This window comes from Lissotriton vulgaris, chromosome 8 (assembly GCF_964263255.1).
Source record: "Lissotriton vulgaris chromosome 8, aLisVul1.2, whole genome shotgun sequence".
Lineage (NCBI taxonomy): Eukaryota > Metazoa > Chordata > Amphibia > Caudata > Salamandridae > Lissotriton > Lissotriton vulgaris.
Genome location: NC_141696.1, coordinates 1,268,892,789 through 1,268,904,809, shown reverse-complemented (window position 1 = coordinate 1,268,904,809; position 12,021 = coordinate 1,268,892,789).

Here is a 12,021-nt window from a genome sequence, read left to right as displayed (position 1 = left end):
CTGAACGCCATCGGGCGGTGCCGTGAGGGAAACGGCGTTGAGCTTGCTGAGGAGGAGCGCCGGGAGACTCACTCCCGTAGAAAACCACATTGCCCAGCAGCCTTAGGGGCGCCCGTGACGCGAGGCCAGCGCACGGAGGCGCTTAAAAAGCCGACGCGCCCAGGAGCCCCTGGGGAGCCCCTGGGGAGCGAGAACAGAGCTGGTGAGCTGAACGCCATCGGGCGGTGCCGTGAGGGAAACGGCGTTGAGCTTGCTGAGGAGGAGCACCGGGAGACTCACTCCCGTAGAAAACCACATTGCCCAGCAGCCTTAGGGGCGCCCGTGATGCGAGGCCAGCGCACGGAGGCGCTTGAAAAGCCGACGCGCCCAGGAGCCCCTGGGGAGCGAGAACAGAGCTGGTGAGCTGAACGCCATCGGGCGGTGCCGTGAGGGAAACGGCGTTGAGCTTGCTGAGGAGGAGCGCCGGGAGACTCACTCCCGTAGAAAACCACATTGCCCAGCAGCCTTAGGGGCGCCCGTGACGCGAGGCCAGCGCACGGAGGCGCTTGAAAAGCCGATGCGCCCTCTCGCCCCGCGAGTCGCGCGCGGGAGGCGCCAGGGAGAAGCCCGGGACAAGGGCGGGGCCGTCTGTGGCCGTCAGTGGACTTCAGTGGCCGGGCGGGACATCCCTCTAACATTTCTACTGTGGTGAGTTAAAAACCTGTTTCAATGGAGTCAATGGACAAGATAGTTGCCCAGGATGACTTCCCATTTCCCCCTCCCACATTTGAGACACTACTTGAAAACGCTCTTAACCCGGTTACTAATGAAATCGCTGATACGGAAAGGAGAATGTCTTTGAGCTGTTCCAACACTTCTATACGGCCAATATCCTCGCAAATAAGCCCCAGAATTCCCTTATCCCCAACAGTTGTAATTTCCAAACCCGTCTCGGCACCAATACCTTCTGAGATTCTGTTGGTGGAGGCCGCTTCCGTAATAACAATTAATTCCCAGGCGGAGGTTATCGCTATCGGGACTTTGGAAGCCAAAAATAAGCTGGGGGGGGGGAAAGCGCAAAAGAGGTGCAGCCAAGCCTAGTGCAAACAAAAGAAAACAACCGGTAATCCACAAGAGTCAACCCACGCCACAGAGTCTGTGGAATAAACAAAAATCAGCAGGGACAGATATTATCTACATCGATAATAAGGACTCAGCGGATACGGGCGACATCTCTAATGCTACCACCAGCAATCCCACTGGAAATCAAAATACGATATGGACACAGACTGTCCCAGTGGGAGAAAATATTACCATATCGAAACAGAATGGGAATCTCATAGAGACTATAGTTGACACTATTTTTAATCGTTTAGAGAAGCAAATGATAAAACAGTTTAATAATGTTTTTAAAAGACTGGACAGATTAGAAAACCTGGTAAAAAATGAAGAGGTAAAAAGAAAAGGGACCGCCACCCTAGACCAAATTAGGGGTGACCGTCTATTGAAAGAGCTTGAGTCAGTTAGTAACACCGTATCTTGTGGGAAGCCTGATGTCTCACGTCATAGTCTTAAATCGGCCGGGGGTCCCAGTACTTCTGGACCTCAAGTGCCCATTGCACTACCTACCACCCAACCCATACGCAACAATGCCGGGAATAATAAGGCAGCAACTAATTTACCATCTAAACCCCCGCCCACACCCATAAATTCACAATCACCAGCCACTGTGAATCCTAGCACTGATAACCAGAACAGTGGCTCCACCCAGCCAATTACGGTGGTGGGGCCTACCCCTGCTGACAACAGGGGTGCGGGGCAGTCTGGGCATAGCAGGCCATTTAAACACCAGGGGCCTGCTCTCCATTTACCCCCTGATGCCTGCCCATTTGTTCTGGTCCTAGCAGGTATACCACCTTTGAGGGAGGGACAGGGGGAATCATGGGTTCAACTGCACAATAAATGCATTGATTGGCTAACCAAGCACAAAGGTGCCGGGTATGACATCTCCAGAGAAATCTTATCAGCACGTAGGGTGTCATGGGTAGGGCCGTTATTTAAAGACATTGAAGGTGACTGTATAGTCCTTAACTTTAAAAATCCAGGCACTGTAAGATTCTTGCTTAACAGAAATAACAATCGCTCTGGCATTTCCACTGTTGCAACCCTACTACCTCTAAGTTACTTCTATAGACCACCATTAAGGCAATTCCATCCAGCCCCCTTTCCCCTTAAAATGCATAATAGGTTTGCACCCCTATCTGAATTGGACATGTTAGACTGACCACCAGCTATCAATTCGGCTATCATGAATGTGGTTTATCCATCCCAGGTACCCAATCCTGATTTATTACCGGACATCTTACCGCCTCTTCCACTCACTGTAGCCAGCCAGCAATCTGCTAACCAAAGAACCATCACACAGGGCTCTGAACTATCTCTCGTGAGCTGGAATATAGCGGGTCTTAGATCGAAATTAAAAATTAAAGAATGGTCAGATTGGGTTTACGCAAATTGTGATATATTGATGCTACAGGAGACCTGGTGCACAACCAAGCCCATATTAGAGGGCTTCAGTTGCCATAACTTAATGGCATCTGCTTCATCTATGGGTCGTCCCAGTGGGGGCCTTTCTATTTGGGCTAAAATAAAAACCGGGGTACAAACTAAACTGATCCAGACACATGGAAAATGTTTTATGGCCATAAAATACACTAACAGGTTGAAATTATGTTTAATTAATTTTTATAATAATGATTTTGTGACCCACCCCAATAATAATTTCTCAATTTTATTTAATTTTATTGATGAAATCTTAGTGGGGTAGAAACATGGAACTTTTGACGGAATTTGCATTGGGAGAGACTTCAATGCCCATATGTACCGTAACAATCCCCCTTGCAGAAACGGTGAGGAATTGAGGGATTACCTAGCTTCCCGTGACTTAGTGAACGCTATGGAAATCGCAGGTACAGGAGGGAATAACACGTTAACCCCCACCTACATCAGCCAGGGATGTGCTTCTACAATAGATTACATGTTTATTTCCCCCTCACTGAGCGATATTATTCTAAAGGCAGAGGTAATTTGCTCCACCCATAGCGATCACTACCCAATTAGAGTTTATTTAAATAACCCAGGGAATATAAAGGATGTAATGAGAGTAGAAATAGGGGCGCAAAACCTGGAAGCATCTACTGACAGACTAAGAGTGGTATGGAAAGGGGTCGACAACAAAGATATTTTAGCTAGAGTCATTAACAAACATCCAACATTAATTGAGAACTGCCTGTCCCTTGATAGATCAGGCCGAGACGTGGTTAGTTCCTTCAGTAATCTCTGTTCGGCGGTGCTAATGGGTCGTACACCCAACGCCCTGCGAACTTTAATTTCAGGTTTTGTTGCTTTCATGTTGGATTTGGGCCTTAATACCAATTTAAAAAAATCTTTTATTATGAATTGTGGGCCCAAAAAGTATAACATAACCTCAATTAAATCAGGTGAAAACATCCTAAAATGCACAAGCACTTTCCCTTATTTAGGACTATTATTTTCCAACACGGGCTCCTGGCAGCCACATGTCGCTTATGGGAGAAACAAAATTGGTAAATCCATCAACTCAATTCTCTCCCTACGGCAACCCAAACAGGCTGACGTTATCACTTCTCTGCTAAACATTTACCGTACTCAATGCCAACCTACGGGAACTTATGGAGCAGAAGTGTGGGGATATTCTAACTGTGTGCCCATTCAGACAGAGGAAAACAGATTTTGCAGAAGGATCTTGGGGGGAGTTTTCTGCGCTCCCACATTCATCTGTCACAATGAGCTAAAGTTATTGTATATTGAGGACTTTATCCGGTCAAGGCCCGCCCTCTTCTGGCTAAAAATCTGGCTAAACCCAGCGGCCCATTTAACTTGCAGCATAATATCTGACTGCCTACAAAGCGAAAGGTCTAACCTTGTACCATGGCTGAAAGCTGTCGAGAAAAGCTTGTCCAGTGTGGGCCAGGGCCTTTTGTTTAGCTCCCCAAATACTATTGCTCACGCACACAAGAACATAGTCAAACGGGCACTGTATGATTTATATGGGGAGGAACGGATAAGATCAGAATACCCCAAACACTCAGTTACTAAATATATTTCTTATGCTGAGCCCGATAATGGCATTTTAGCTACACCACAGAGGTATTTGTTAACCACATTAGGAAGATGGAACAGGAGCCTTCTGTTCCGATTACGGGATGGAAGCATTGTAAATCTATTAAGCTTTCCCCTTGGCTACAATAAACATCTGGATCAGCTGGATTGCCCTTGTTCCCAGGGTGGTAAACAAAGTTTGATACATTATTTTTTCTTCTGTGGTTTTTATAAATTGTATACTTTTCAATATCTAATGCCATATTGTCGTAAATATGACTTAAGGGACTTTACTCAGGCAATGAGAACTTTTCAAATGATGCTCTCAGATGAGGTGATATTTACTGTGAGTTGCTTCCTTAAAGCTAGTGTGCGGTCACGGGCAACCATGGAATATGACTAATGAACATTTGAACATCTGTACTTTGCCTTTTTGCACATTTGCTTTTTGCACATTTGCTTTTTGCACGTCTGACTATTGTATACTAGTACATAGATATTCAGACACTTAGGTTTAATGAAAACGATTTCTGTGGAAACTAATAAGCGAAATATCCACACACTGAGAATTCTTGTAACATTGCCATTTGCACAACTGATGTTCTGATATATAGCTGCTCTCTTATATTTGGAAAAGGTCATTTTTATGTAACAGTATAATCAATCTGTTTTTATCAAAATGTTATGCATTTTAACCTGTGTGTACTTTTATGGATGTATCAACTCCGAATAAAGATCATTTGACTTTGACTTGACATTTAAGCATATATCTCACTTATGCTGACATAGCAATGTCTGCAGGTGACCCTGTACCCTCACCACAATGTGAGGCAGGGTTTCTGTGCTCCACCCCTTCCCCCAGTCGCACCTTTCCAGCTCGTCTCCCCAGTGATGAAGGGTTTTGGTGCTGTCTTTCCTCTAGGCTTAGGGTTTGTGCTTCATTCCACCTCCACCGGGCCCTGTTCGATGTCGCACCACGTTTCCAGTAGGCCTTAGGCCGGTACTTCACACAGGGTTCAGCGCCCCTGGGGGGAAGGGACAGCGCAAATCGATCAGTCCGCCATGCCCGGCTGACACGTCCAGCCTCAAATACTGTTGGCTCCAGCCGCCGAGTCATTTTCCTCCGCCCACCCTCCTGGCGTCTCCCAGCCGATGGGGGCTGTATCAACAGGGCCGCTGTCGCAACCCGCAAGGGTCGCCTCGCTGTTCCTGCTCGCAGCGCTCTCCCAGCCGACCGCCCATCTGCGTTCTATTTGCCGCTTCCAGTACTCCTCCTTTGTCTCACTTACTTACAGGGGGTCAGTGCCGGGGGGCCCCCACCTCATCTAGGCCACAGCCAGGTTAGGCCGCGAAGCCAGCGTTCTGATGCTGCGTCCGCCCCAGTCAGGGACGAGTCAAGATGGCAGCCGGCACCCAATACTTCACGGCTTCGGTTCACCATTTCTAGACGTCGCCACTTAGACCTGTTCAGAGCTGCTGAGATTGGGTGAGCTGTACATATGTGACCCGGGAAGTAATTGCTTCTAGAGGCCCAGGATTATGTTGGATCGGGATGAGATCGGCGGGAGCGATCGCAGACGCATCTACTCCACCATGTCGTTAGGCCGCACCCCCCCAACAAAAGCCAAAGTTAAGCAGCCATTAGGCCTCTTTTGGTTAGAGTATCCTGGCTGGGAGCTATCGGGAGCCTCGCACATGGATGCAATGGAAGGAAACAAAGGCTAGCATCTTATTACTTCACAGGTACTTAAGAGATAAATGTTTTTGACTTTGTTCAGTCCCTGTATATAAGAGATGAATCCACTGGAAGAATGTCAGATGTATTGGTCACCCCAGTATTTACACAAATATCAATTTAAATACCACTATTTTGTTTTCTTTATTTTATAGCACTACTCATCCCGATGCAGGGTGCTCTGCATCAGACATAAACATTATATATTGACAGTAGAACATATATATGTGCACATCAATATAAGGGATGTATTGTATAAGACAGTGAGGGTTACATGCGGTAGGAGTAACATATCCTTCATAGCTCACTGTCATATTTTACAGTCACAATTTATGAACTGCAAGTATCAAAAGGATCTCCGTCTTAAAAGCTGTAACCCACTTGCCCACTTACATAAAATAAAAATCTGTCATCTGTGTTTTCCATAATGTGCTTTGCAGGAGACATATTAACCCTCTATGTTACTTTGATTCAAAACTTGGTGTAGGCAACACATAGATCTCTTCAGCAAATATGTTATCCTCCAGAGTTATCTCACCATTATGCCTTAACCCCATAATATATTTTAAATTAGAAACATTGCAACCAATTAAACAGAACAGATTTACTGTCACGTTTCTCTTTGTGGCAGGGTTTAAAAAATAAATAAATGAGTTCAGGGCGAGATTTTGTGTCAGGGTTAAGTCAATATTTTGGCACAACCCAATGCAAAATCTTCTTTGTTAAATACTGCAATGCACTCAAATGTGCTCATGATAGCCCTGCTAAACATGCGTGAGGTATTAAGATCTGATGTCACTCCTTTGAGGTCATGGGTTGTGATGTCACATGCAATGTCTTGCACCATGATGTCACTCACTGTGAAGTCACGCGCAATGATGTCACTTGCATACTGCCGAACTTGGTTAGTCCCCCCACTTCCTTTTTTTAGGACTTGGAGGAAACGTTGATTTGTGTGGGCTGCCAAATACCGGGATATTTTTTAAACGACTTTGTGCTATTTTCAGGGCATTAAGCTAGAAATTGAACTTTGTAACATTCTCATACATCGCAGAGCCACACTGTAAAAAGTGTGACTGAAGCACTTAAAAGAGCAGCTTTGTCACTCACATGTCCATGCTAACCTGCCTCCATTATTCCCCTGCATTTGCAGAAGCTTCTATGCACAATTCTAATTTTAACGATACACTGTTCACGCAGAGCGATAGCATGTCCCAATGACTCATTTTAAAATCATCTACTTTGTTGGCCCTGGAATCCGTGATCTGTCATGCATGTAAGTGTTGCTGGTTTAACACACTGGGCTAGTCATCCATCAGTTTATTAAATTCCACTCACGTTTATCCAGTGTCTTTCTTCGTTAATGTTTATAAATCTAGTGGCATATATTAACAGGTAACTGTGAATATTAAGAAAAATCTCTTTTAAGTAAGCTACACTGTGTTCAAGGTGAGAAAAACAAAGGCACAAGGAAATAAAAAAGCAAGAAGAAAAAACTCTATTTCTTAAAAGAACCCTCACTCACCCTAGTGGTGACATGCTTCATCATGGGGTTCCCACAGGGGAGACCGAGTGTCCCCCCTGTGTGCTACGACGCCTGCAATTGCCGCGGAGCTGGTTTTATTGAAAGTTTTTCTTAGTGTATGTGCTCTAGTGCTGTGAGTGCAAAATTAAAAGATCACAGCTGCGCCCAAAAACCCTTTATTAGTGGGTCAGCTGTTCACATTAAAAACAAGTGAGGACCACGTAATGGTTTTTATTAAAACCACTGCGTCCTAAAAAGCAATGGTCGACATGTTTCTGCTGTTGTTATGCGCTATTAGGCTCAGCTTTTATCAGGACCGTTTAAGTGAACTCCCCTGGGGGGGTCCACGCTCGCTAAGGCGCGTCCACCCCGTGAGGATATGTATGTGAAAAAGATACAATTCGTTTTCCAAAAAACTCACGGTTATACCCGTTTTGAAACACTCCCAGAAGTCACCAGGAGCCAACTAACACACGATATTCAGGCGTGCCACATGGGCTAACAGCGGGGCACTCTCTTCACGCTGCGCTCCGTTTCAAGTGCAACGACTCGCCGCATTAGACCTAGTCGGTTCTTCACTGTCGCCCAGAGAGTGCCCCGCTGTTAGCCCATGTGGCACGCCTGAATATCGTGTGTTAGTTGGCTCCTGGCGACTTCTGGGAGTGTTTCAAAATGGGTATAACCGTGAGTTTTTTGGAAAACGAATTGTATCTTTTTCACATACATATCCTCATGGGGTGGACGCGCCTTAGCGAGCGTGGACCCCCCGGGGGAGTTCACTTAAATGGTCCTGATGAAAGCTGAGCCTAATAGCGCATAACAACAGCAGAAACATGTTGACCATTGCTTTTTAGGACGCACTGGTTTTAATAAATACCATTACGTGGTCCTCACTTGTTTTTAATGTGAATTAAACTATTCACTATCCAGCCCCAAACATGCGTCGTAAAGTACTGTGATGTAAAACATCGCGTTGTAACGACATACATCCTTTTGTTTCATATATTAATCAGAGTGCTTGTAAATTTTGTTGTATACAGTGCTATCTTGGGTAGATTGATACATTTTATAGTTCCTAAGTGTAGTTTCTAGCATCTTTAGTGCAATGTGTTAACTGCTTTGTTCTTGGTGCAAAGTTTAGTATTCTATAGGCTAAAGTACTAATCAGCATATTACTTGGTAAATCTCTTTATATTTTCATGTGAATTCATGATAGACCAACTGAGCATGCATGTCACTTTGTGTGATGTCCCACGTGGTGACTTCATGCACGACGATGTCACACGCGGTGATGTCACGCCCATTCAACCTACCTTGGTGAGTTCCCCCACTTCATTTTTTAGGACCTGTGCCCGATTAAAAGTGATAGTTTTGTACAACTGGTAGTCTGAGCTCACATATTCAAAAGTGCTTTCATATGCGATAATGAAGAAAAAAGAGTTTGGGAGAAATAAAACATGTGCCTTAGATCACTAATTTGAGCAGGGAAGCCGCGATGTATCCAGGTTTTCAGGTTTCACTCTGTTCAAATCAGCCAGTAAATGGCTATCTGCCTTTCCTTTTGTTAAAGCTTTGTTTTTACCTCTTAATCTATTCTGCTGCAGTTTTTAAACCATTGCGTGAACTCAACCGGAAGGTATTGGAGTGATTTACACGAGTACCCATTACAATAATCAAGGCCACATGCATTGTTAAGAGGCATAGGGAGAATAAGTGATTTGGCCAGAATCAGTCGATGTTGAACCGATACCGAGACTTGTACCTGGTTCTCTAGTTCCACCGTGTGCAGCTCTGGCCCTGATGCCACATCTGGGGTAGAGGAAGGAAGGCAGGTAGAAGCCACATGAAAGCTCTGCTTAAGGTTCTAACAAGACCTCGAGGTGACCCAGAGCCAGGCGTCAGGCTCGAGTCTCACTCGAGCTTTCAGTAACTAGCCCACCTCTATTCCAATCATACTAAATCTGAATGCCATCTTGCAGAGCTCACAATTACCTGCAGGGTTGGCTTTAGGGCGGTGAGCCTGCTGCAGCAGCACTTGGCACTGCCCTAGAAGGGGGGCACTGACCTTGGGGGGAGGAGGTGCTGTATTTAGAAATACCTTACCAATTCAAGCACTTACTGCAGAGTTCCTTGTGTAGCGAGCTTTCAGGCAGCAATAAAAAGGTCAAGATAACTCTTGCAATTAATGTTCCTGCTAGAGAAAGAGATCAGAGTTTTGTCTAGTGAGTCTTACACCTAATACTTCCTGGAGAAGGAGCATTTTGCAAAAATAAAAGTTACATAAAGGGAGTTGCAGGCAGCCATTTTATGTCATTCTGTGTCATAACAACATTTATACATATCAGACTTTTCTGGTCCTTGAGTACTTACACAGATGTCATCTGTTAAAATCTCCCGCTGCCATCCGCTAGGCAAGAGGTGACCTGCAGAATATGTAGCTGTCATGTGTACTGCCTGGGAGCACTGCATGCACATGAGTAAAGCGGTCACTTTCGTCACAGACACCTTGAACGATGATGGAGTGCCAGCGGAAGATGTGTGCATTGATATGGTTGTGCAGTATCTATTGTCCCATCAGTGCCAGTCCACAGGCGACTTGGAACAGGACCTGGACCTCTTTCAAACATGGTTAGCGCAGTGCCTTAAGGAGCTGGCCCCTTCTCAGCCAAAGTTTAGGAACTCTCACCGCGCCTCAGCGCCTTGGTTTACGCCCATGCTTAATGCCAGCTGTAGGCTTTGCAAGAAGGGCGAACGAGCTTGGCGCTTAAATTATGACGAGCCCCTTAAGGAGGTTTATAGACAGTGCGTCAAGGTCTACCACAAGGTAATTTTTATGGAAAAGAAATCATACTTTGCCAGGAGGATTGAGGAGGCCTCTAATACTAGCAAAGAAATTTTCCTGATCGTAAAGGAATTCACCTCTCCGGCCTCTATCACTCCTAAACGCGCCTTTTCGAAGTCCTGGGTTACTCAATTGGCAAGCTTTTTTGCTAATAAGATCATTAGTATCCAGGCAACTTTCTCTCCAGCTGCAGGGGCAGTAACTTCCACCATGCTTCGGCCCTCCCCCCAACTTGCGTTGGGGCAGCCCTCTATTGCTAATTTCCCTCCAATTGCACCACAAGATTCACTTGAGATTCTATCTAAGATGCGATCGGGGTCACCTCTGGACCCCTGTCCGGCCAAGTACCTTGCAAAATTGGCACATGTGATTAACCCTCTGGTCAATCCCATTTTGAATCACTCCCTTGAGACAGGAGTCGTGCCTTCAGCCTGGAAGTAAGCCTTGGTCCTTCCTCTTTTAAAGAAGCCGGCACTAGCTCCTGGCACCCATGCCAATTACCGGCCTATCTCGCTGCTCCCGGCTCTGGCCAAGGTGACTGAGAAGCATGTGCAGGCAGTCTTGGCGGACTTTGTGGAATCTCACGGTATCCTCCATCCTACTCAGTCCGGTTTTCGGGCTAACATGAGCACGGAGACGGCACTGCTTGAGGTGTCGGAAGCAATTAAGGAGGTTCAGGATCAGGGAGGAAAGGCACTGCTGGTATTGTTAGATCTGTCGGCGGCCTTTGACACCGTTCCTCATGACCGTCTCTTGGCTAGACTCTTGGAGATTGGGTTAAGGGGAACGGTGTTTAGGTGGTTCGAGTCCTTTCTCTCGAATCGACAACAGACAGTCTGGGCCCGCGGTACTCGGCCGCAATACCGCCATTGGAAGTGGGAGTCCCCCAGGGGTCGATTCTAAGTCCCACCCTCTTCAATATCTATTTGTCCCCTTTGGCGGTGCTGGCCGAGGCCTATGGTGCCCAGATTGTTTCATACGCCGATGACACCCAGCTTCTCTTCACCTGTAGCAAGAATAAGGACTTTGATGGAGAGCTTCTTAAGAACTGCTTGGGTGCTGTGTTCGTCTGGTTTCATATAAACCAGCTGAAATGCAACCCAGATAAATCTGAGGTCCTCTTCTTTGGGTGTGGACCGGACCCATGCTGGATACGGGGATGGCAAAGAATCTGGGAGTCAAGATGGACACTGGCCTGTCCCTTAAACCACAGATTCTGGGCTTGGTGGGCCAATGCTTCAGGATACTGAGAATGCTCAGGAAATTCCTTCCTTACCTATCTATTGCCCACAGGAAAAGTACAGTGCAAGCCTTGGTAGGGTCCAGGCTAGATTACGCCAACTTGCTCTACCTCGGCCTCCCTGATTATCTTCTCTCACGTCTGCAGGTGGTGCAGAACTCGGCCGCTCGTGCAATCTTCGGCCTTGGCCGGAGGTCTCACGTAGCCGGCCTGCTGAAATCCCTCCACTGGCTTCCGATACGGAAGCGCATCGAGCTCAAGACGCTAACCCTTGGCATTTAAGGCACTGCACGGCTCTGGTGCAGGTTACCTAAGGAAGCGGTTGGGATTTCATGTCCAATCTAGAGCACTTCGCTCCATGTCCCTTTCACTGGACACTATCCCGGCTGTCAGGCGTGCTCGCATCGGGGGTCGCTCTTTTGGATACCATGCACCCCAAGCTTGGAATGCACTGCCACGATCACTAAGGAAATGCGTGACCCTTTTGTCTTTTAGGAAGTAGTTGAAGATGTGGCTGTTTTGCAACTAACTCCCCTCTGCTGTGATGGTTGTGTGTGTTG